This window comes from Macrobrachium rosenbergii, chromosome 58 (genome assembly GCF_040412425.1).
Source record: "Macrobrachium rosenbergii isolate ZJJX-2024 chromosome 58, ASM4041242v1, whole genome shotgun sequence".
NCBI lineage: Eukaryota > Metazoa > Arthropoda > Malacostraca > Decapoda > Palaemonidae > Macrobrachium > Macrobrachium rosenbergii.
Window position 1 is genome coordinate 24,366,057 of NC_089798.1, and position 25,346 is coordinate 24,391,402.

General features: G+C 42.5%; 2 protein-coding genes across 2 annotated transcripts in view; both read right to left on the bottom strand.

Moving 5' to 3' along the window:
• The window catches only part of Wwox (WW domain-containing oxidoreductase), a 663,476-nt gene that overhangs the window by 503,086 nt on the left and 135,044 nt on the right, over positions 1-25,346 (bottom strand). The window lies entirely within an intron of this gene.
• The window catches only part of LOC136837166 (uncharacterized), a 195,276-nt gene continuing 181,007 nt past the window's right edge, over positions 11,078-25,346 (bottom strand). The window contains exon 2 of the mRNA XM_067101837.1: positions 11,078-11,233. The gene's annotated coding sequence lies outside the window, so the exon portion shown is untranslated. The remainder of the gene's footprint in view (positions 11,234-25,346) is intronic.

A 25,346-nucleotide genomic window follows, 5' to 3' on the forward strand; every position in this document is an offset into this window, starting at 1 on the left:
TTACTGTATATATATATATATATATATATATATATATATATATATATATATATATATATATATATATATATATATATATATATATATATATATATATATATATTACATAAAGTATTTTCTGTTAAAACAGAATTCCATCTAATAAAGGTAGCCCATACAAACACCAAAGGGTAGATATTACAGTGTTATAGTTCAAAGACAATTGTCTACCTTGACAGACAGGTAATGGATTAAATGGTAAAGAACAGTGGTATTTATACAGCTAAAGGAATGTTCCAGAAGCTGGTTGCTAAATCACTTCTGTTGGCAGCTTCTTATTAATCTTGTTTACCACTGGTTGGAGGAAGATTTTATGAATCAGATCTGAATCCCAGGCTCCTTTTGAAAGGTTCATCATATTTCTTTGTTTAATGAGTGCTGATTGTACTATCTGGCTTTAAAGCTGACTATCACTTCTATAAATTATATGTGACATATTACAATTTATTTTATGATTATGATTATTTATGTGGTTAAAAATACCTGGGCTCTCTTGGCCATATCTTACTGAACGTTTGTGTTGTATTAGTCTTTGGGAGAGTGATTTACCTGTAAATCCGATATAGGATTTGTCATGGTCAAGGCAAGGGATTTTGTATGCTCCTGTGTCTTTGGGGACTGGCTTTTGTTGGATGCTAATTGGGGATTTGGCTAGGGTATTTGGGTATGTAAAGATAAAAGGGTTAGAATTTCCAAGTGTCTGTGTCAACGTTTTAATCTTGTCCCTGTGTGGGATTTTGATTTTATTGCTGGGCATCTCCCTGGTCGTGTTTTGAGGAGGTCGGTAGAAAATGATGTGGGCTTTATGTATAGCTTTCTCAGTTATATGTTTGGGGTACTTTAAGGGTGACAGCTGCTTATGGATTAGTTCAAATTCATTTTCCACGAATTCCGGGGAGCAAATCCATAAGAATCTTAAGAACAAACTGCTGGCTATGCCAATCTTTACAGAAATGTCATAACTAAAAAAGTGAATAGTATAAGGAAGTGAAATGTTGGTTTTCTGTACACAGTAAATTTGTATTCTTTTGTGTCTTTAATTATCAAAACATCAAGGAAAGGAATTTTGTTGTTGTTTCCCATTCAAATAACTTATCAGCATCCTAAAAAGCATTTACCTGTATGTACGCAGAACAATTTTGCTATATATATCTTGTGTCCATATATATTATTCATGTCTATTTACATCTGTAAATAATTCTACCCCTCTTGCAGCCTAGTACTGTAGCAGCATTCTGGGTTTAGCTGCCAAGTTCAGGAGCTAATCAAAGATAGCCCTAGTAGTCACGTGCTTATATTTCAGTCGGTACCACATGCCCAATTCAGCTCCAGTAACTTTGTGTGTGTGTGCAGGGCATTTCAAATTGGGTCACATCCTGTGAATAGAGCTACTTGTTTCTTAGAGTCCTGTGTATGACTGTGCTTATCTATCTAGCTATCTATCACTAAATCTCTATTGTTTATCATGTTTTTTTGTATTCTCCAACTTCAATGTTTTCTGAAATGACCTATTTGCCTGCCAGCAACATAAGAAGCTGGACTTCCCTCCAAAAAGAAAAAAAAATTACCCTGTGTTTAATATGGTCATTGTACACATGATGGCAAAATGTGTGGATTAAGGATGCCCACAACTGTCAACACTCAAGGCCTGAGCATAGCCTGTGGGGTCAGCCACTTTAACTTTTTTTTTTTTTTTTTCAATTTATAACCTTTACTTTGGAGATGATGTTGTTGCAATGCCTTTGTTGCATTTCTGTCACTGGCCTTACCTCTGGAGTAAAAATAATGAGGAAATAATTCGACAAACAGTAAGTCCACAGTAGCATTCTTCCATGATTGCCATCACCAGCTAGGTGCAACATCTTTCATACTTTCTTATTTAATTATCCGAGACATTTTATTTATGCTTTAGATGGGTTTTCATTATTAGACTGCAAAGCAATGTCACTTTGTTACAACTGGATGGTAAACACAGATGGTAATACCACACTCCCATTGTGATCCACGTCTTTCATGTCGGTCATCTAAGCCACTGTGTTTATGCCTTCGATAAGTTTATTTTAATTCATTGTTAATGTTTGTTTTTCATACGTTAGTGTCAATAAAACAATTTAGTCACCTGAATGAGAAATGCAAGATGGTGGCAGTGGTACTACACCATGCAGCCATAGAGTTGGAAGCAACAAACTTACATTAAGTTGTTAACTTATTACCTGGACATTTTTATCATAGAATTTCCTAAGAAATTTAAATCCATGACACAGAAGAAACAAAGGCATCACTACAACACTAAATTAAAAGAACATGGGGATAGGGCAACTGTACCAGCATTAACTGATACTGAAGTATTACCTTACCTGTCAGAACATAATAAAATTTTTTTCCTCAAATTAGATTTTCAAACTATCGTTGTATAATAACGGATATGTCTATTGTGCTGTTGTGTTAATACAGTGGCAAATCAGGTAATTTAAATTTAAAGTCTAAATCTCAACTTAATAGCAGCTGAAAAATAATATTTCTGCACATATGAATAATACACAGCTTCACATCACAGGTGCCTTTTTGTTGTAATGGTGAAGACCAAAGAATGTACAACAAAAAGTATCACTTACATACAACCATCCTGTAACCTGTTACATGCATCAGTTTCATCTTTTTTGAATGAATTTCATCATATTTTTTACCCTTTAACTGACTCACTGAGTGACTAATTATTTGTATCAGAAATCTAGAACCTGAACTTTGAACAAACTTTGTTGGATCAGACTCAAATCCACGCACTTGAGTCGTAAGATTTGACTCCCCTTCAGATTCAAACTTTGACAAGGTTGGCCTAAGATGGTGGTAGGCCAGACTCAACAATGACTGGGCACAGATGGTAAGGACCCTGACATGGCTGAGCTTGGCCTTCAATGGTGTGGACTTGAAAACTGTGGAGTGACTGCAACAAAGTTCATTGATGAGGAAGCCAAAAGGAAGAATAAAGGGATAAACAAGGGATAACCAAGCAGATGAGGCAAAAAGAAACCAAAGCACTGTTTACACACTTCACAATTCTTGTTGGTATAATGTTTGCAGGATTTCTTCTTTGATTTCTTTTTGCCTCATCTGCTTGGTTATCCCTTGTTTATCCCTTTATTCTTCCTTTTGGCTTCCTCATCAATGAACTTTGTTGCAGTCACTCCACAGTTTTCAAGTCCACACCATTGAAGGCCAAGCTCAACCATGTCAGGGTCCTTACCATCTGTGCCCAGTCATTGTTGAGTCTGGCCTACCACCATCTTAGGCCAACCTTGTCAAAGTTTGAATCTGAAGGTGAGTCAAACCTTACGACTCAAGCGCATGGATTTGAGTCTGATCCAACAAAATTTGTTCAAAGTTCAGGTTTTAGATTTCTGATACAAATAATTAGTCACTCAGTGAGTCAGTTAAAGGGTAAAAAATATGATGAAATTTATTAAAAAAAAAGATGAAACTGATGCATGTAACAGGTTACAGGATGGTTGTATGTAAGTGATGAGCAAATACAGCACAACGGCATATGTGAGTGAGGGAACTTCTCCCTACTTTTCTACTTTTAGCTGAAAATCATTTGCTTCATTACAGGTTCATTTGATTTTCGTCCTTTAATGATACATGGGACCAATAGCACATAATTTATGTAAAATATGGTTTCTTTACTCACTTAGAAACACTGAAATTCGCTACTAGTAGGGAAAAAACGCCGAAATCCCCACATGCCAAATCACCTCCTGTGTAGAAATGCCTCAAATTCCTTCCGCTCGTCACCCCACCCCATCTCTGTACCTGAGATGTTATCAAGGGTGACCGGGCTGAGATAAGAGTTCGTCGCCTTACCTGGGTTATAATCAGATTCATTAGAGTATATGAGGCATTTTATGATTTATTCCATATACTTACATGAGGGTTGTTTTTATTTATAAATTCCAACTATATCAAGTACGTACATGAGATATTTCATCTGCTGTATCATTTATTTTGCGTACGTGCTCGAGGTGTTGTAAGCCCGTTCATCAGATCAGACCTTTCCTTAACTTAGAAATGCCTCAATCCCTAACACCTGTCACCCCACCCCATCTCTGTACCTGAGATTCTATCAAGGGTGACCTGGCCGAGATAAGAGTTCATCTCCTTACCTGGAGTATAATTAGATTCATTACAGTATATGAGGCATTTTATGATTTATTCCATATATGTACATGAGTTATTTTCTTTTATTTACAAATTGCAGTTATATCAAGTACGTGCATGAGATATTTCAACTGCCGGATCATTTATTTGTGTACGTGCGCGAGGTGTTGTGAACCCGTTCATTAAATCAGACCTTCCTTATCTTCATCGAGGAATTTCTAACGGTTCATAAACACAGCTTCACTTATCGGCTGTTGACAGAGATTTTGGTGAGGGATATGGGGAAATCAGTACAGTTTCTTAATGGTGTTTCCATATACGTACTCGAGACCTCCACCTGGCAAATTGACTCCTGGGATGAGGTACCCTGCGATAAGACCGCAAGTCTGGGGGCAAACACGACACACCCTGTTTGTCTTCGCTTACAAGTTTAGGAGGGATGGGAGAGGAGCAATTCTCCGCTTCATTAGTGACCTGCGACCAGATGCCCTATGATAGGATAAGACCAGGGCAAACATGACCCACCTTGTTTGCTTTCGCTTACAAGTTCAGGAGGGATGGGAGAGGAGCAAATGCATATAAGCCAGTGACCGAATTCACCCTGAACCTGTCTACCTGTATATGCCACCGAGCGAGGAACAAAATGAAAAAGGAGGAACGCAACACGGACTTAAATACACCTTCATCGAGGTCTCAAGACACCGAGGAACCGTACGGTAACAGTCTTGAAGAAACTGCCGCACTCAACGAGTTTATGAACCCCCACTGTAAGTATTTAAATAATTCCTCTTTGACAATACTGGTGATGGCAATAACAATAATAATGACCATAACTGCCGTTACAACACATGCTTTATTCCACCCCACTTTTAGACGTGCCTGTACCTGAACCACAGGACGGCGAACACAACAACGGTGATGAATACAAGGACAAGTTTAACGACAGTTTTGATGTGACCGTGGCAGCTGTCCAGCCCCCGCACTACCTATGTAAGTAACTATATATGACAAAGCATTATCAATGCTGTTAATAGAGTAATAAGAACTTCAATAGCAGTGTCAATACATGCCTGATGTACAACCTATAGATGAATCATTCTGTTTAATTTTCTTTTCCATACGCATAAGTACAGGAGCCGCCCAGTGAACACTTTAACGCCTGTCCCAAACCGGATACAGCGAGCAGCCCAGCCCCGCGAGATGGTGGGAATCCCTATGAGGAATTTTTCCATGCGCTGGAAAATCTGGACCTGCCTGATGAAGGAGCATTGAATTCCAGTACGTTTCAGCAGTGAACATAACCTTATATGTGAAAAAAAAATGTACATTTACGTATCACATGTCCTTTTCAGCCCGTTCCACTGTCCTAATTATTTTACTTACTTTACAGACGTCCGTGAGGAGGGGGATCCTTTCGAAGAAATATTCAATGATGTATTGACCCCACACAACGCTGGCAATCAAGCTCCCACAGGCAAACCGTCACACCAGGAACGCACCGGAAACCAGGAAGCAGCAGGAAACAGTCGCGGAGGACTAGAAACGGGGAGACAACAAGGGGGAGGTGGAACCGGACCTATACTGAGTTCACAAAGACGTAGAGGTAACAGAATAGTACACATTTTAGATTATTCTATACCGGTAGGGTCCCATGTCGACGTGATGACTGTATTACAACAAAGTGAGGATAGGATCACGCGGGATGTGTACACAACACAGCGATTTAGGTGTATATTCAGGCAACATTTACTTATCATTAACCATCACACTCAAAAAACTAACAGCCAACAGTTCCGAAACCAACCGCTTTTACATAAATACCCCGGTGGTTCTTACAGAAAGGGATAGGATTCAAAGTTATTTGATACGGCCCTCAATTACCTCCCCAGTGTTTTAGAAGAACGCCTCGGGGCATGTGAAGGTTCGGGATGGCGTATACATGCTCTGGAAAAATTAGCAGTAATTTATACACGGCACGGATTATCCAATATCCGGAATTATGTTGAGTACCCTAAAGGATTACGCGGTAGTCACCAGATTGTGAATATACGCTCGGGCTATAACTGTCTGATAACCTGTCTCCTGGTGTATAAAATCCTGGCAAAGAAACCCGACATCCGTAAGGATAACCTCACTCGAGCAGTGAAAACCGCTATTAGGAATGGAAATATTAACGTAAAGTACGATCCCGAGACAGAAATAAATCTAGTTACTCTAAAAAAAATTGAGAAGATGAACGACCTAAACATTTACCTTTATAAATTATCTAAATTCTGCATGAAGCCAGGTAGCGGAGATAAGTGGGAAATTCACCTCGCTAGAAGAGGAGGGAATCCAACCAGTGAACGCCTAGTCACTCTACTCCTCATTAGCGAAGAACACACTGTCCTAGTCAGGGACATGACCGCATTCGTGAATTCATTCTGCCATAAATTAAGGAGCTCGGAGAAAAACATTCATAGCATCTGTTATAACTGCCTGGCATTATTCACCAGCTCCGAAATTCGACAGTCACACAGACTAATGTGCAGCGCCAAAACTACGGTAAAATACCCCGCCCCTGGGCAGTTCAAATACTTTAAGAAAGTTCAAGCATTGCATAAGACATCTCACGTAGCATTCCTCGATCTTGAAGCGTATAATGTTAATCCTGACGCTGATAAGGATCAGAGAATCGTCACTAAGCAGAAGGCATATGCATACTGTTACACCATCGTAGATGGTAGAAGCAGGGAATATAACAGGCACAGGATTGGGCATGGGGATGGGTGCATTAACACGATGTTGCAGCAGTTAAAGAAGGACTGGGCTGAGATCCGTAATAGTATTCCTGCGTTTGAGATAAAGATGCCTGAGCGCTCATGGCAGAAATATCAAGAAACCTCCCACTGTCAAATATGCAATTTAAAATTTGGAGGACAGGTTATAAAGTCAGACATCACGCATCACATCCCCGAAGATAATTACGTAGCTGCTTTGTGCAGAGAGTGCAACTCCAAAATAGTCAACAGGCCAAAGACTTTAACAGTTCTCGTTCATAACCTCTCATATGACATATGTCTCATCCTCAAAGAGTCCTGCCTGAAAATAAAGTTCGAAATAGTGAAGAGGGACGGAGGGAAATATTACTCAGCCCAGACGGGAAGCATCAAATTCGTTGATAGTGGGAATATGATTAGAGGGAGTCTAGCCAGTTTATCCGCAACCCACATCGCTCAAAACGGTTCGCTGGAAATCACCCGCTCGCTATTATCCTGCTACCCTGACGAAGGTAAAAACCTGGTATTAAATTCAGGTAAACAATATTACCCGTATGACTATATCAAGGGTTACGAAATTTTAAACGACTCGAGAATCCCCCCAATGCATGCCTTCAATTCTAAGCTTTCGGGTGAGGAAATGACTGTCGAAGGTTATGAGCATGTAAAGAAGGTATGGAAAAAATTCCAATGTAAGAACCTGCTGGATTACAGTCTCCTCTACTTGCTCATGGACGTAGGCTTACTCGCAGATGTTTACACGTCCTGGAGAAATGCTACGTACGAGCAGTTTGGATTAGATCCAGTGCACTACCTTACCTCCACCTCCCTCTCTTTGGACGCTTTTTTGTATTCTTCGAAAGTGCGACTCCCACTCATCAGCGATGGGGAGTTATATCAGTTAATCACTTCCAACATCAGAGGAGGGTTTTGCAGTCTAGTAAACAGACGCGCTACACTTCTCGAATCCGTATGTTAACCCGCACTTCAAAGATCATGATAAACAGACATATATACTTTATGTCGATTTCACATCACTGTGCCCAACAATGATGGCTGAATATAAGATGACCCTGGACGTGATAACGGAACTCACGCCTCCCGAATTAGAAGAGCTCACGAAAAGTGAAATCGAAAGCATAAACCCACAGGGGGAATATGGGTACTTCATACTCTTAGATACCAAACAAGTGCAGGATGATGTAGCGAGAGATACGGATGCTTTCCCGCTCGCGTTGCATCACATGAATATAGGAAAAGAACATGTATCCCAATATACTAGAAACCTATTAAAAAAATTTAATACCAAAATCCCCAAAAAGAATGTTAAACTCGTAGGTACGCACCTGCCTATGAAGAACCATTTAAAGTGCCTCCCACTATTGCAGACTCTCATGAAGTTGGGCCTCGAAATAGAAAGTATAAAAAAAGTTTATAAGTTTAGGCAGGACACTTACTTAAGAGATTACATAATGCAGAATGCAGCGCAAAGAGCCAGGGAAAGTGACCCTGATAAACGCAATACAATTAAAATCCTTATGAACGGACTTTTTGGTGTCACTATAAAAAATTCTCTGAATTACGCTAATAGAAACGTTGTAGTAGCGAGTGAAGACAGCCTGTTTAGAAATGTGTCCAAACATACATATAAATCACTCGATATGATTAACGAGGAGCGGTTTATTATTAACCACCACCGCGAGACTGTACTGGCAGACTCCCCCATTTATATTGGATTCAGTGTATTAGAATTCGCTAAAGACAAAATGTATAAATTTTACTATAACCTGCTGCGAGCACACTACAGGGACAGGGTACAGCTGTTATATATGGACACTGATAGCTTCTTTTTCACTGTAGAAACCGAAGATCTGATGAGCGAGTTGAAGGGACCGTTACACCCACACATGGATTTCAGTAACTTCCCTAAATCTCACCCGTTACATGACTCCTCCAGGAAAGGAGATCTCGGGCTATTGAAAATAGAAACAGGGTCAGAATACATCAGGGAGTTCATCGGGGTAAAACCTAAAGTATACTCATACCTGACTGAGACAAAGCGCTGTAATACTTTGAAAGGTGTGCAAAGGTCGAGACAAAAAGCCATAAGTCACGACCAGTATATAGATGTAGTTAGCAAGAATGAGATCACCTTAATTGAACTATACAATTTACAGTGCTAAAGGGACAATGTGCCTAACAAAACAGAAAAAACCGCACTGTGCCCGCTTGAGGATAAACGTTTCTACCTCGACGTGTATAACTCATACGCATATGGTCATCCCGAAATAGAAACAGCTACATCTCAAAGCGTGCGAAACAAAGCCAAAACCCCTGATAAGGCTGATGAGAGCGAATCTCCTGAGATAGAAGAGGAGGAGGAGGAGGAGGAGGGGATGAGTAATCAGGTCAACAGAAATACAACATGTTTGGGCCCCGCCATCTGTTTACGCAGAGGTGAAGTCGATAAGATAGCGCAGAGATTGAGGAAGAAGAGAGACCCTCCATTACCTGGTTCACCCTCTCACTCTCCTCTCACTACTACTACTACTACTACTACTACTACTACTACTACTACTACTACTACCCGGCCACCTCCCAAACCCGTCCTGGGTTCGTCACTTCTCCTTGACCCTCAGGTTCCACCTTCCCCACGACTGTCCATTAGAAAGGGTTGTTCCAGAAAACGTAAGTCCGACAGTAAAATGGGATCTATTAACCCTTAAACGCCTGTTGGACGTTTTAAATGTCGTCAAAAATTGTCTGTTGAATGCCGAGTGGACGTTGCAAATGTCGACTGAAAATGCTTTTTTTAAATATTCGCGGAAAAATAATTAAAGGCCTAGTTTGCGGAAGATTTCAAATCACGCGCCTTGGCGGATGCTGGGAGTTCACGGATCCAGGTGTTGTGTTGTTTTTGAGCGTCACCCAGACGCGCATGCGCGAATTCCCTCCTACTCACGTCAGATAGCATCAGCATCGGACCTTGCGGGAGCGATATTTTGACGCAGACGTGTTTTGCAGAACTTTGGCGAGTGTTTGCGTATTCGTGCTGCAACAGGACGTTTGTAGATATGTCACAAAGGCGTCAGGACCGTGAAAGGCGCATGCTGCCTGTCGGAAGTGAGCGTGTGAGGCGAGTTTTAGACTGGGATGCTGGAGAAGGACCCAGCAACCAAAGTGAATTTTAACATTCGGTCAACTTTGACTCGACCGAAATGATCGAAAAACGCATCCGTAAGCCATAATTATTACATTCGAGTAACAATCAATCATTTACCTTCATTTTGCAACAAACGGAAAGTCTCTAGCACAATATTTAGAATTTTGGTGAATTTTTGAAAAAAAAAATTTCCTCCGCTCCGCACGCGCGAACTCCGCTGAAAATCCTGTCATTTCTTGCGTCAGCTTGCCGCAATTTTTTCGCCGTTTCATATTATTCGTTACATAAAGTGTTATACATCAAAATGTGCGCAATTTCATGTAGAATACAATAAAAAATATATCATTCCTTTAGCTCTTCACAGTGTTTTAATATTTACATCGAAATCACGATAACTGACAAAATTTTAACATTCGGTCAACTTTGACTCGACCAAAATGATCGAAAAACGCATCCGTAAGCCATAATTATTACATTCGAGTAACAATCAATCATTTAACTTCATTTTGCAACAAACGGAAAGTCTCTAGCACAATATTTAGAATTTTGGTGAATTTTTGAAAAAAAAATTTTCCTCCGCTACGCACGCGCGAACTCCGCTGAAAATCCTGTCATTTCTTGCGTCAGCTTGCCGCAATTTTTTCGCCGTTTCATATTATTCGTTACATAAAGTGTTATACATCAAAATGTGCGCAATTTCATGTAGAATACAACAAAAAATATATAATTCCTTTAGCTCTTCACAGTTTTTTAATATTTACATCGAAATCGCGATAACTGACAAAATTTTAACATTCGGTCAACTTTGACTCGACCGAAATGATCGAAAAACGCATCCGTAAGCCATAATTATTACATTCGAGTAACAATCAATCATTTATCTTCATCTTGCAACAAACGGAAAGTCTCTAGCACAATATTTAGAATTTTGGTGAATTTTTGAAAAAAAAATTTCCTCCGCTCCGCGTGCGCGAACTCCGCTGAAAATCCTGTCATTTCTTGCGTCAGCATGCCGTAATTTTTTCGTCGTTTCATATTATTCGTTACATAAAGTGTTATACATCAAAATGTGCGCAATTTCATTTAGAATACAACAAAAAATATATCATTCCTTTAGCTATTCACAGTTTTTTAATATTTACATCGAAATCACGATAACTGACAAAATTTTAACATTCGGTCAACTTTGATTCGACCGAAATGATCGAAAAACGCATCCGTAAGCCATAATTATTACATTCGAGTAACAATCAATCATTTACCTTAATTTTGCAACAAACGGAAAGTCTCTAGCACAATATTTAGATTTTTGGTGAATTTAAAAAAAAAAAAAAAATTTTCCTTCGCTCCGCGCGCGCGTACTCCGCTGAAAATCCTGTCATTTCTTGCGTCAGCTTGCCGTAATTTTTTCGCCGTTTCATATTACTCGTTACATAAAGTGTTATACATCAAAATGTGCGCAATTTCATGTAGAATACAACAAAAAATATGTCATTCCTTTAGCTCTTCAGAGTTTTTTAATATTTTCGCCGAAATCACGAGAACTGACAAAATTTTAACATTCGGTCAACTTTGATTCGACCGAAATGATCGAAAAACGCATCCGTAAGCCATAATTATTACATTCGAGTAACAATCAATCATTTACCTTCATTTTGCAACAAACGGAAAGTCTCTAGCACATTATTTAGATTTTTGGTGAATTTTTGAAAAAAAAAGTTTCCTTCGCTCCGCGCGCGAGGACTCCGCTGAAAATCCTGTCATTTCTTGCGTCAGCTTGCCGTAATTTTTTCGCAGTTTCATATTATTCGTTACATAAAGTGTTATACATCAAAATGTGCGCAATTTCATGTAGAATACAACAAAAAATATGTCATTCCTTTAGCTCTTCACAATTTTTTAATATTTTCGCCGAAATCACGATAACTGACAAAATTTTAACATTCGGTCAACTTTGACTCGACCGAAATGATCGAAAAACGCATCCGTAAGCCATAATTATTACATTCGAGTAACAATCAATCATTTAACTTCATTTTGCAACAAACGGAAAGTCTCTAGCACAATATGTAGATTTTTGGTGAATTTTTGAAAAAAAAAAATTTCCTTTGCTATTCGCGCGAGGACTCCGCTGAAAATCCTGTCATTTCTTGCGTCAGCTTGCCGTAATTTTTTCGCAGTTTCATATTATTCGTTACATAAAGTGTTATACATCAAAATGTGCGCAATTTCATGTAGAATACAACAAAAATATATCATTCCTTTAGCTCTTCACAGTTTTTTTTATATTTACATCGAAATAACGATAAATAGAAAAAAATCAACCTTCGGTCAACTTTAACTCGATCGAAATGGTTCAAAAATGCAATTGTAAGCTAAAAAACTTACAGTCTAGTAATATTCAATCAATTTCCTTCATTTTGGCACAATTGGAAAGTCTCTAGCACAATATTGTGATTTTTGGTGAATTTTTGATAAAAACTTTTTTTACGTCCATGCGCGTTACTTAATTCATGCATCATTTTGTGATAATATTTTCTCTGTGTTGCTTTAATCGTTTTACAATCTGTTATATACCAAAATCATCGCAATTTAGTGTACAATACAACTAAAAAAATTAACTCATTAGCTTTAACCGTTTTCCTTACAGCGCGATTTGTATACAATTATATACGAGTTTTTTTTTTCGCTGTCATATATTCCAATATTTATATATGATAATGATATTTTTTTATTTCTGATGGTTGCATACTAAACTTCAGGCAATGAGAAAAAATGAGCCAAAAATGAACTCTTAATCTTGAAAACTAAGCGCTGTGATTTTTTGAAAAAAACTTTTTTTCCGGTTCGGCGCTACCTCTCGGAGGCCGCCGGCATACGGGAGACGTTTTTGAAAATAGGCCTTCGGCGTTAAAGGGTTAAGAAAAAACGTAATGCCTTAACCAGTCCACCTCCCCAGCCTATCCCGGGACCATCACGTCTCCCAACCCTCCAGGTTCCACCTTGCCCTCGATTGCCTGCAATAAAGGGATGTTCCAGAAAACGTAAGACTGACAGCAAAATGGGGCCTATCAGGAAAAAACGTAATCCCTTCATTGCGTTCGAAGCGAGAGAGGATGGTGCCGGCAGCGAGGATGATAGCGGAACTGATACCAGTCTTGAAGATTTCATAGATGATAGTTTCAGTTGGTAGTTAATTTCCTATGTAAATAAGAAATTTATTATGTGGTGTTGATTTACTGAATATATAAATTTACTTTGTATTGTCTATCCTAAGTGAACAAAACATTTACTAACTCTATTTACACACTCTTTCTCTTTGTACGTATGTGTTCTATGTAAATAATAAATTTATTATGTGACAAGTACCCAGTGTACCGATTTCGAAGATTTCATGGTTGACACTTTCAAATAGTAGATAAATGTATCCTCCTACCGCGACCGTTCTATGTAAATAAAGTATTCGCTAACATTGTTCTATGTAAATGAGAAATTTATTACATAGCACTTATTTACTGTATATATAAATTTATTTTGTAATGTATTTCCTAAGTGATCAAAATATTTACTAACTTATTTACACATTCTTTCTCTTTGTACCTATGTATTCTGTGTAAATAATAAATTTATTATGTAACGAATATTCAGCGCCTATAAAATGTACACTTTTGTAATATCTATATGAAGTGAATAAAATATTTGCTAACGTTATTTTACGTGTCCTTTCTCTTCATACCGTTGTTTGTGCGTGTGTGTGTGTGCGTGTGTGCGTACATGCATGCGTGTGTTATAATACACGTGTGAATAGCATTTATGATGTAGTGCCACTGGAACCTTAGAGATGCGAGCAACTCCTTTCTCTGCAGAAGCAGTGGATCTATTTGCAAATCCATCCCGAATTATCATAGCAGGATACAGAAACTCTGGAAAGAGAGTAATTTGCCAGAAAATAATTGAAAAGTATGAAGAGAAGTTCCATACTATACTCTACTGCGGGGTAAATGAACATCCATTACAGACTCATCCAGTTATAGGGAACAAGATCAGGGTCAGTAAAGAAATATTAAACCCTTTTCAATATACCGATCAAGAGACAGTTGACAAGGGTCTGTTATATGTTCTCGACGACTGTTTTCTAGAAGCGAGTGATAACAAACACGTCATGGAGGCGTTTACCGCTGGACGGCATGCGTCAATCTCTGTCGCGTTCATAACGCAGAATATATTCCATTCAGGTAAATTCAGTAGAAGTATGTCTCAATTGTTCCCACTACATTTTAATGAAGAATAGAGACATAGGCCAAATTGAAACTTTGGGACGTCAGTTATTCGGACGTCAGAAGGGCGGTGAATTTTCTGAGATATATAAGAATGCATTATCCCGTAACCAGTACGGTTACCTGCTGGTTGACCTGGCAGCCAGCACACCTGATAACTTACAGCTCAGGACTAATATAACAGGTGAAACCGAATATCAAGTCATCTACCAATGGTGACTAAAAAGCAACTACGGATATTGAAGAAGTTATTTGGAAATGTTAAGTACCCTAGCAGTCTTATCTCCGAAACCTCGAGTCATCGTCAGCAGCGATCTGGCTGACATGTCTAAACTCGCTCCTTATAACGAGGGTTATAAATATCTGGTAATAGTCATTGATCAGTTTTCAAGGTATTTACAAGTTGTTCCTTTAAAGAAAAAGGATGGAAATACTATGCAGCGTGCGTTAAAGAAGGTTTTCGAATCAGAAGCTTTTTCGGGGGTATCACATTTAAATACGGATGAAGGCAGGGAATTCTACAAGCAAGTGAAGGAATAAATGAACGGTAGGAATATAAAATTATATAGTGTACATTCGAGGGAAATTAAAGCGGCGATCGCCGAAAGAGTTATCAGAACACTTAAAAGTAAAATATATAGATACTTAACTCACAACAATACAAATAAATATGTCGATGTACTGCAGGACATTGTTAACAGTTATAACAGCACACCGCATAGAGGATTAGGGGACGGGCAGACCCCGAATCATGTTCACGCGTTAGTAGACAGAGAAGATATAAACCGACAGTTTTCCAGAATGTATATAAACGGATTACCGTGGAAAGAACCCAGCAGTTCCCTCCTGAAGGTCGGTAATGTAGTACGTATAGCGGATGAGAACAGGAATGCATTGTTCAGAAAGGGATATACCGTGCAGAACACTTACGAATTATTTACAATAAGGGAAGTTGACAAGAAACAGTACCCTACAGTATATTACTTGGAGGATTTGCAAGGTGAGCCTATTAAAGGGGTGTTTTACAGAGAAGAATTAATCCCAGCCAAGCTCCCGGAGCTCTACGACATCGTTATTTTAAAAAAGAGGAAGAGAGGTAATAGGGCGCAATACTTCGTTGAGTGGAGGGGCTATCCGAAACATGACATTTTTATAATAAAATAAGATCTTATATCATACTTACCTGTTGTTTACATATAGCTGTAATTCTCGGTCTCGACAGAAAATTCAAAACTGGCGGTTCCGCTAATATATAGTCAGGTGATACGACTACCCCGCCCTCTACCGGGGTACCTGGATCCATTTCCATCAATAACTAATCATATTTTCTATGTCCCCTTGTCCCTTGCGGGGAGGCGGGTGGGAATGTTTTATATGTAAACAACAGGTAAGTATGATATAAAATCTTATTTCTGAGTCCAGCCCCGTGTCAGCCGGTGAAATTCCATACTAACACGAATTTCTAGGTATAAAATTGCTAGATATACCAGAGAAAAAAGAGCTTTCAGGAATGCTGGGGTTACTACCCCCAGATCGAGCGTCTTCCACTATGGAGACGTCGGTATAACCAAGGGTGAGTGAAAGGATCACAATCACAGAGCCACACTCGAAAGACATCCCCAAGTCAAAACCCCTCAGAAAGAGCGGTGAGCCGTTCCAGCCCCCACGCTCATCTGCCCGCCAGGCCGGCGACCCCAGCGCCATCTACACTCATTCCATTTTCTAGCACGTGATTTTCGTGACCCAGAATTTTGTGCTTTTGTTTTTGGGTGATTTCTGCCTTTTACCAGCATGTCTTCCAGCAGCTTTAACATCTCCAAGTTAAGTACCATCTTATTGTGGGATTTTTATGATGAGTGTGGCTGGATCAGTCCGTATTTTCATATTATATGAGATTGTTGTTACGACGCCGTGGCGTCCCCTAGCCAGCCATGTCGACCGCGAGATTCACCCATCCAGCTTATTCTGTTTGGGCTTTCTCCTTGTCGTTATATTACTTATCATTATTCCCCCTGGATCTCATCCTGGCGGTGTTTCCTGGGCGGGTTTTTATCGGTGTTTCTTTTATGTTTTACTGATCCCCATGTCGGGTTTCCTCTATTAGGGGTCCCGTCATTTCTCGCTTAGGATTCTTCCTCCGGGATGTGTTCCCATGATAGATTTAACTTATTTATCATTTTATTGTGTCGTGCTGGTGCTGTACGTATTTTGTTGCCTTGAAATTCATGTGGGGTAGCGTCAGCTTGATTATCTGGTCGCTCCTCTAGGCTAGGCTACGCGCCTTGCATTAGCACAATATTCCTGGGTTATGTATATTATGTATATTTTGTGATGGTGATTTATTGGGTATTTTGTTGTGTGGGACCCTCCCCTTGCCTTTCATGTCCAGTTAGGCTCGTATTTGCTTACTTGACCTCCCGCTCTCCTCGTAGGTTAGGCGTGGGGTGGACCCTCAGGTTGAGGGAGTTTTTGTTGCTGTTTCTTCCATGGGCCGTTGTTTGGGTGGTAGAGTGAGACCCCTTTGTCCTCCCCCTTCTCCACGAAGGGGTAGAGTTCGTTGGGTGTGTCTCCTCTAGGCTGTTATGGCTTCTCCCCCCTTTTCTTCGGCCCTGGTTGGATTTCGGCACGGAAATTTCTCTCCCTGTTATTTCCTCCCCCACCCTTCCCTTGTCCCTCCCTGTTAGCCTAGGCTATGCCTAGGCACGGGCGCTGACCTAGGCTATGACTAGGCGGGAGCCGGCGTGTTGAGGCCTTGGTCGCTATCCCTTTCTCCTTTGGGGTAGGCTTGTCCTGCCATCGCTAGTATTAATTTACTTGGCGTGGCGCGTGATTGCAGTTGAGCGGGTGAAGCATTTTCCCTTGTCTCCTGTTTTCGCTTGACTTAGCCTACTCCTCATCCCTACCCCACCAACCCCCCTCCCCCTCCCCATCTCAGGCCAGCTCTTGCCTTTTCTCGTGCGGGTGACGCTAGATGGCGTTTTCTCCGAGTTGGGGGCTTTCCCTGGTGGAGGGATTCGTTCCCTCCCAGAGCAAGTCCCCGGTAGCACTGCGCTTGTTTTGATGTTTCGTTGAACATTCTTATTTTCGTTCTCGACCTCTCTCCGTTTGAGTTTGCCTTAGTTGGGTTGATTGGCGCCTACTCCGGCTCTTATTATATATGGCCTTGTGATGTCGGTAGCCTCACCCTCCTATAGTTTCTCTAGTGGGGAGGTTCGGGCTCCGGGGGAAGGGATATCTCCGGTCTCCGGAATAAACGTTTCTTTACCTTGTTACTTCGTTACCATCACTTGTATTTTATATATATATATATCCACTGGCGGAGCGAGCTTCTCACTCCGCCACTACACATATAATTATTATTATATTTTATCATTTTGAGGGTCCGGTGTCCTGCCCTGGGGTTCCGCCGTCTTTATTGCTGGCATCCCTTGTGGTAGGGCCCTGTTGACTCAGCTCTCTCGTTCCACCGGAGTATTCCGGTGGCCGGGATGCAACTGCCTACCGCTCTGTTTAATTTATGGTTTGGTGGACCCGTCTCTGATGAGGGGTTTTTCTTCCCGCCAGAGTCCTCCGGTAGTAGGTCGAAATACCCGGGCCTACCTACTTTAGGTTTCTTAGAGTGGTAGGTTCATGTACTTTTTACACTTACAGACTGTACGTTGTGAGGAGCCAGGGTGCACCGCTTCCCTACAGCAACCCTACGGGCATGTGGTGTGCCGGACCCATGCTGGTTGTGCGGTCTGGCTGGACGACCTTATCGTTTGGCACCCTGATGGCTGTGACGTCTGCTTCGCCTTAAGTGGTAGCATCCAGGACGAGTCGGTAAGATGTCGCTTCTCGTTCCCTATGTCGCTTCAGTCTAATAAGTGCTCATATTGTATTCATTGCTTTTATATTAGAGTATGTTAGTCCTGATTGCCTGCTCTCTTCCAGGCGGACGAGTCCTCAAAGAAGACATCCCTAGAATCTCTCCGTGCCTGGGTGGCTGGGTTCGGAAGGAATGTACCGTCGGGGAAGCCTTACGTCCTTGACGCAAGCTTCCGAGACCTGCTTTACCCCGGCGCCTGGGTTGCTGCTGTTGTCCCAGCGGAGTTGGCCACCCCCATCATTCAGCAGATCCGGGACGCGACCCAGCCACCCCAAGAGGACATCTTATATGCGGAGGTTTCGGAGGACGTCGCCGCCTTGGACTTGGACCTGGAGCCTATGAACACGGAGCCGGACCAAGTGGTAGGTAGCGAGGTAAGTGAGGTTGCGGGGGCGGGCGCCCTATTTGATTCCCCATCATCCTCTGCATCTTCCATTACAGGGTTTGGTAAGTCTTCCATCTTGGGTGACAGGGCTCCATCAGCTGTCCCCAAGTTGAAGCTGAAGACTTCATGGAAGGCGAAGGGCTTCAAGTCCTCGTCTTCCAGGAAAGCATCTCCTTTCCCCCCGTCGAAGGCTAAGGTTTCCGTACCTGTAGCCTCCGGGAGCAAACCAGGAACCTCAGGCAAAGGCGCGAGTAAGAGGGCACCAAAACCAAGCCCTCCTCGCCAGCCTGCCTTTGACCCTGAGGCGTTTGCTGACTCTCTTCTTGAGAGGTTCTCGGCGGAGGTCGAGTCGAAACTCTCCAAAATCTCGGAGAAGCTCCATAGCCACGATAACATACTGGCGGGTATGGCTCGCTCCGGCGGAGCCGACCCACAATATGAGATTCCGGACACGGCTGATCTCCCTCCCTTCGATGTCAGGAACCCTTGGCGTTTTGCTCTTCGTGCCATTCGGCACGAAGACACTCTGACAATTGAGGGTCTTGGCACGAGACGTTTGGAGGAGTTAAGAGTTTTTCCCTCCCGATCTCCTGCCCCCTTACCCAGGCTTCGTTAGGCTGACGGAGGAAGCCTGGGTATGCTCAGACAAGGTCCCTAGAGAGACAGTGATCTTTCCGAGGGACCAGGCTCAGTCTACTCTCCTGCGCACTCTTACGGAGTGGCAGGCAGAGAATACTAAGCTAACTCCTTTCAAGGGCAACTACACTATGTTTTCCCTAGGTGATAAGTTGCCCACTCCCTGCATTAACAAAGTGGCTCTGGCTACGGCTCGGGCTTGCTTTGAAGGTAATCCTTTGCCTCAATTAAGGGAGACAGACTCCACATCCCTGGTATTCCCAGGAGGTGAGGAGTTTTGGAAAGACGCCCCGTCCACCTTTACTGTGGGTAAGTTGGACGCTCACTGCACGTCTTCGCAATTTAGCGAACAGCTTCCTAAGCTCCCGGAAGCTTTGCTAAAGGCAGAGTTTGAGGCCCGAACTAGATAAGGCCGGTCCTTGAACTCCCTCTGCCTCACAGAAGCAACTGCCGTCTCCTGCGCAGAAGAGCCCTTCTTCCAGGTTCTGGCTAAATCCCTGTTAGCAGGGTTTCAGTCAGACCTGTATGATTTTATGGTGGCTAAATTAGAATGCAGGAAGTTCATCTTTGCTGAGGCCTCCATACGTCATGAGCCTAACAAGCTCATGAAGAGCTCTATCTGGGGCGCCAATCTCTTCCCAGATGATGACATAGCCACTGTGTTGAGCGAGGCTACTAGAGCCAACCAGAGTCTTCCTCCCACTGAGACCAGTCAGGTAGGTGGTCGCCTTTACTGGTTCAGAGACCAGTGGTCCTTCAGTCCTTGGGCACACAGCATTGTGTCCAAAGGTCTGGGTTGGAGCTGGACCAAGGACCCCCCTCCCCTGATCAGGTTTTACCAGCCCCCCTCCAGAGTCCTACGGGACTATGTGGCGAAACTGCTCAACAAGCGAGCAATAAAGAAAGTAAGGCACCTCAAATTTCAAGGCAAGTTGTTCACTGTCCCAAAGAAAGACTCCGGTCAGCAAAGAGTGATTCTGGATCTGTCGCGTCTAAATCTTTATATAAAATGCAACAAATTTCGCATGCTTACGGTAGCTTAGGTACGGACTCTACTTCCGCGTGGAGCCGTCACCATCTCTATCGATCTTTCAGACGCTTACTATCACGTCCCGATTGCGCGGAACTTCTCTCTGTTCCTGGGTTTCAGACTCGGGAAACAAGCCTACTCCTTCAGGGTCATGCCTTTCGGTCTCAATATAGCCCCCAGGATATTTACAAAGCTGGCGGAAACGGTAGTTCAGCAGCTCCGGTCCCGAGGGATCTCCCTAGCAGCGTACCTGGACGATTGGATAATCTGGGCTCCAACAGTCCAAGAGTGCTGGAAGCCTACGGCCATGGTCATCGAATTCCTGGAGTCGTTAGGCTTTCAGCTGAACAGAGAGAAGTCCCGCTTGACTCCGGAGTCCCGGTTCCAGTGGCTGGGCCTCCAGTGGGATCTGTCCTCATACACGCTATCCCTCCCGCCGTCCAAGCGGAAGGAGATAGCTTCCCTTACCAGAAAATTTCTGAGGGACAAAGCAGCATCCCGCCGGTCCCAAGAGAGAATCCTTGGCGCCCTTCAATTTGCCTCAGTGACGGACCTGCTCTTGAAAGCGAAGGTAAAGGACATAAACAGAGTGTGGTGGAGTCGAGCCAATGTCAGGCTCAGAGACAAGGTCTCTTCCATTCCACGAATTTTGAAGGCGAGACTGCGACCTTGGTCCACAGTCAGCGGCCTGTCCGAGACAGTCCCGCTTCAGTTCCCTCCTCCGGCACTGATGGTTCACACAGACGCCTCATTAAGCGGCTGGGGAGGGTATTTGCCAAAACAAAAAGTACAAGGAACATGGTCTACAATGTTTCAACAGTTCCATATAAACACCTTGGAAGCTATGGCGGTGTTTCTAACCTTAAAGAAAATCCGCCCCCCCAGCCGGATTCACATCATGCTGGTGTTGGACAGCGCCGTGGTAGTTCATTGCATCAACAGGGGCGGCTCCAAATCAGGTCGTGTAAACCAGGTGATGATAGCTATTTTCTCCCTGGTGAACAAGCACGGCTGGCATCTGTCAGCCACCCACCTAGCGGGAGTGCGGAATGAGGTGGCGGATTCCCTGTCCAGAACCACTCCATTGGAGATGGAGTGGTCTCTGGACGGAGAGTCTTTCAATTGGATTTGCCGCCGGGTTCCGGGACTCCAAGTGGATCTGTTTGCGACGGAGAGCAACTACAAGCTTCCCTGTTATGTGGCCCCGAACCTGGACCCTCAGGCTTATGCCACAGACGCAATGACCATAGACTGGAACAATTGGGAGAAGATCTACTTATTTCCCCCAATAAACATGTTGCTGAAAGTACTGCACAAACTCAGGTCATTCAAAGGTCAACTGGCTCTGATAGCCCCCTATTGGCCGAAGAGCAACTGGTTCCCTTTGCTTCAGGAACTCAAGTTGCGATGTCATCAGATTCCCAATCCCAGATTGACCCAAGTAGTACAAACCAAGACTGTGTCAGCTTCCTTAAAAATTCAGAATGCCCTAGTTTTATGGACTTTGTAAAGTTCGCTGCTAATAAGGGAGCAAACATTGACCCCGTTAACACTCTGTTTTTAGAATCGGATAAGAGAGATTCTACTCTCAGACAATATGATTCAGCAGTCAAGAAATTAGCATCCTTTTTGAAGGCATCTGAAGCTCAAACTATGACTACTAACCTAGCGGTTACCTTCTTTAGATCACTGTTTGAAAAGGGCCTTGCCCCGGCCACTATTACCACAGCTAAGTCAGCCTTGAAGAAGGTATTTTTGTATGGTTTTAAAATTGACCTTACAGATTCTTACTTTTCATCTATCCCTAGAGCATGTGCTCGTCTGAGACCCATAACACGCCCACATTCTGTTACATGGTTCCTCAATGATGTTCTTAAGTTAGCATCTGAGATTGACAACTCACAATGCTCTTATATGGATCTGTTAAGGAAAACCTTATTTCTGATTAGCTTGGCTTCAGGTGCCAGAATTTCAGAGCTATCGACTCTCTCTAGAGGTGATGATTTTGTTAATTTCCTCCCGTCCGGAGAAGTCCTCCTTTCTCCTGATCATAGATTTTTAGCTAAAAACGAAGACCCTCAGGACAGGTGGTCCCCTTGGAAGGTGGTGCCTCTTCCACAGGACCAGTCCTTATGCCCCGTCTATACCTTAAAGTCTTACCTATTAAGAACTCCACAGTGTAAGTCGGGTCCTCTTTTTATCAGAGAGAAAGGTGGAACTCTTTCGTTGAATGCTATAAGACAGCAAATTCTGTATTTTATTAAACAAGCCAACCCAGATTCAGTCCCTAAGGTTCATGATATCCGTGCAGTAGCTACTTCCACTAATTATTTTCATAATATGGATTTTGCTGAACTTACCAAATATACGGGATGGAAATCACCTCTAGTGTTTAAACACCATTATTTAAAATCACTCGAAGCCCTAAAATTTTCAGCAGTGGCTGTGGGGAGTGTCATTCCCCCACCTTAATTATCCTTTATCCTTCTCCCTTCACCCCCGCCTGCCTGCCTCCTTTACTTCTCTGTCTGCCCTTCTGGATGATCATGCCTCACTGCCTTGCTCCTCATAATTGATGTTATTATTGCCTTTAATATTATCTTTCTTGGTGATTGTATATTGACATGCTGTGATTTTGGATTGTCTTAGGGGTGCTGGACTGTTTTTATTTTGCTCCATGTACCCCATATATTTCTCATATTGTAATGTCTCTCTTTATTCTTAGGTATAAGTTTATATTTACTCCTTGTAATTTTGTATTATTGGATGTATTTCGCCAACTATATTTACATTGTGTGCCTGTTTTTTGTATTTTACTCTTACGGTTGTATTAATGTACTTACCTTTTACTATTAATATTTTCATGTGGACAGATATTCTAATTAAATCTATTTTCATAGCCTGTGTTTTTTGTTCAGATCACCTTGACTTTTTCTGTAGTTTGCAGTCTTGGCATGATTCTCTGTCACTATTTCACCGGCTGACACGGGGCTGGACTCAGAAAAGGGATTTTGACAAAGGAAAAATCTATTTCTGAGGGAGGCCCCGTGTCACCCGGTGACCCTCCCAGAAGTTGGTTTCGCCCCCCCCTACTTGCACATGCCAAGCCTGGGGGTGGTGCTAGTCTGGAATGAGTGTAGATGGCGCTGGGGTCGCCGGCCTGGCGGGCGGATGAGCGTGGGGGCTGGAACAGCTCACCGCTCTTTCCGAGGGGTTTTGACACGGGGATGTCTTTCGAGTGTGGCTCTGTGGTTGTGATCCTTTCACTCACCCTTGGTTATACCGACGTCTCCATAGTGGAAGACGCTCGATCTGGGGGTAGTAACCCCAGCATTCCTGAAAGCTCTTTTTTCTCTGGTATATCTAGGAATTTTATACCTAGAAATTCGTGTTAGTATGGAATTTCACCGGGTGACACGGGGCCTCCCTCAGAAATAGATTTTTCCTTTGTCAAAATCCCTTTTTATTATAAAAATGTCATTTTTATACATGAACTTACCTGTTGTTTACATATAGCTGATTGCCACATTGAGGCGGTGGGCATGGACAGCTGTAAGTGTTAAATGAAAAAAAAAAAACCTGAGATCATCAGGCTAAGAAAAAACGTCTTCACTTTGGATCCTTACCTGCTAAGGAAGCTGCTTTCTCAGTTACTGCCTCTGTAACCTGCTATCCTTAGTGCAACTGCAGGGCCTAGTAGCTCAGTCGCAGGTTGCCATATGGAGAAAGGTCTGTTGGCCCAGCCGTCTTCGACAAAATCAACCAAAGCATATAATGCCCCTGCTCAGGGCGCAGTACTCAAAGCATCCACCATCATACACTATCATTTAAAAAAAAAAAACACATATCACCCAACCATAAAAAAACTCACACCAATCTATTAAAATTAGACCTACTAGGCCATCTAACCCCTAAGGCTCTAGTAGTCGACCAAAAAGAAACCTCTGCACCCAAGGAAACTAAGGAGAAGATCTAGAGCATCTGGTTTCCTTGCCCATCACCGTGTCAGACACAATAAAGGGGCCATAATGCGAGGCAAAAACAGACGAACATCTCCAATAAGTTGAACTTAGAATGTCCTTTAAAGCCATGTTCTTCTTGAAGGCTAAAGAAGTTGCAATAGCCCTAATTTCATGAGGCCTCACTTTAACTAAGGGGAAATCCACATCCCTTAATTCCTTGTGTGCCTCCTGTATCAGTTCTTTCAAAAGGAAAGCAATCCCATTTTTAGATAGAGGGTTCTTGGGGTTCTTAGTTGAGCACCATAAAAAATCCTGAGTGCCTCTTACACTTCTGGTCCTGTCCAGATAGAATTTCAATGCTCTGACCGGACAGAGAAGTCTCTCCGTTTCCCTTCCCCCCAAGGAGGATAGGCTAGCAATGGGAAATTCCCTTGGCCACGGATTACTAGGGTTTTCGTTCTTAGCTAGGAAACCCAAGGTGAAGAAAACTACAGCCTTATCCGCACAAAAACCAACTCTTTTGTCCAAAGCATGAACCTCACTTACTCTCTTTGCCGAGGCCAGTGCCAAGAGAAAGAGAGTTTTCTTAGTTAGATTCCTAACGGAGCAGGAACTCAAAGGCTCAAAAGATTTGGAAGTAAGCCACTTTAGTACCACATCCAAATTCCAATGCGGTACACGAAGAGATTTGCCTTTAGTGGTAGCAAAGGGTTTAAGGAGTTCTGCTATATCCTTGTCCGAGGAAAGGTCTATACCTCTATTCCTGAAAACTGCCGCCAGCATACTCCTATACCCCTTAATCGTGCTGACAGCCAATTTCTTCTCCTTGTGCAGAAACAAAAGAAAATCCGCCACCTGGCTTAGAGTCGTAGAAGTGGAAGACACTCCAGACTCGGAGCACCACTCCCTGAAGCGCTTCCACTTCACTTGATAGACCTTTGTAGACGAGGGCCTGGTTGATCTAGCCATTGCCTGCGCCACTCTTCTAGAGAAGCCTCTCCTCCTGTAGAGTCGCTCAAGAGTCTGAACCCTGTCAGATTTAGATCTGACGGGTTCCTGTGGACCTTTCTGC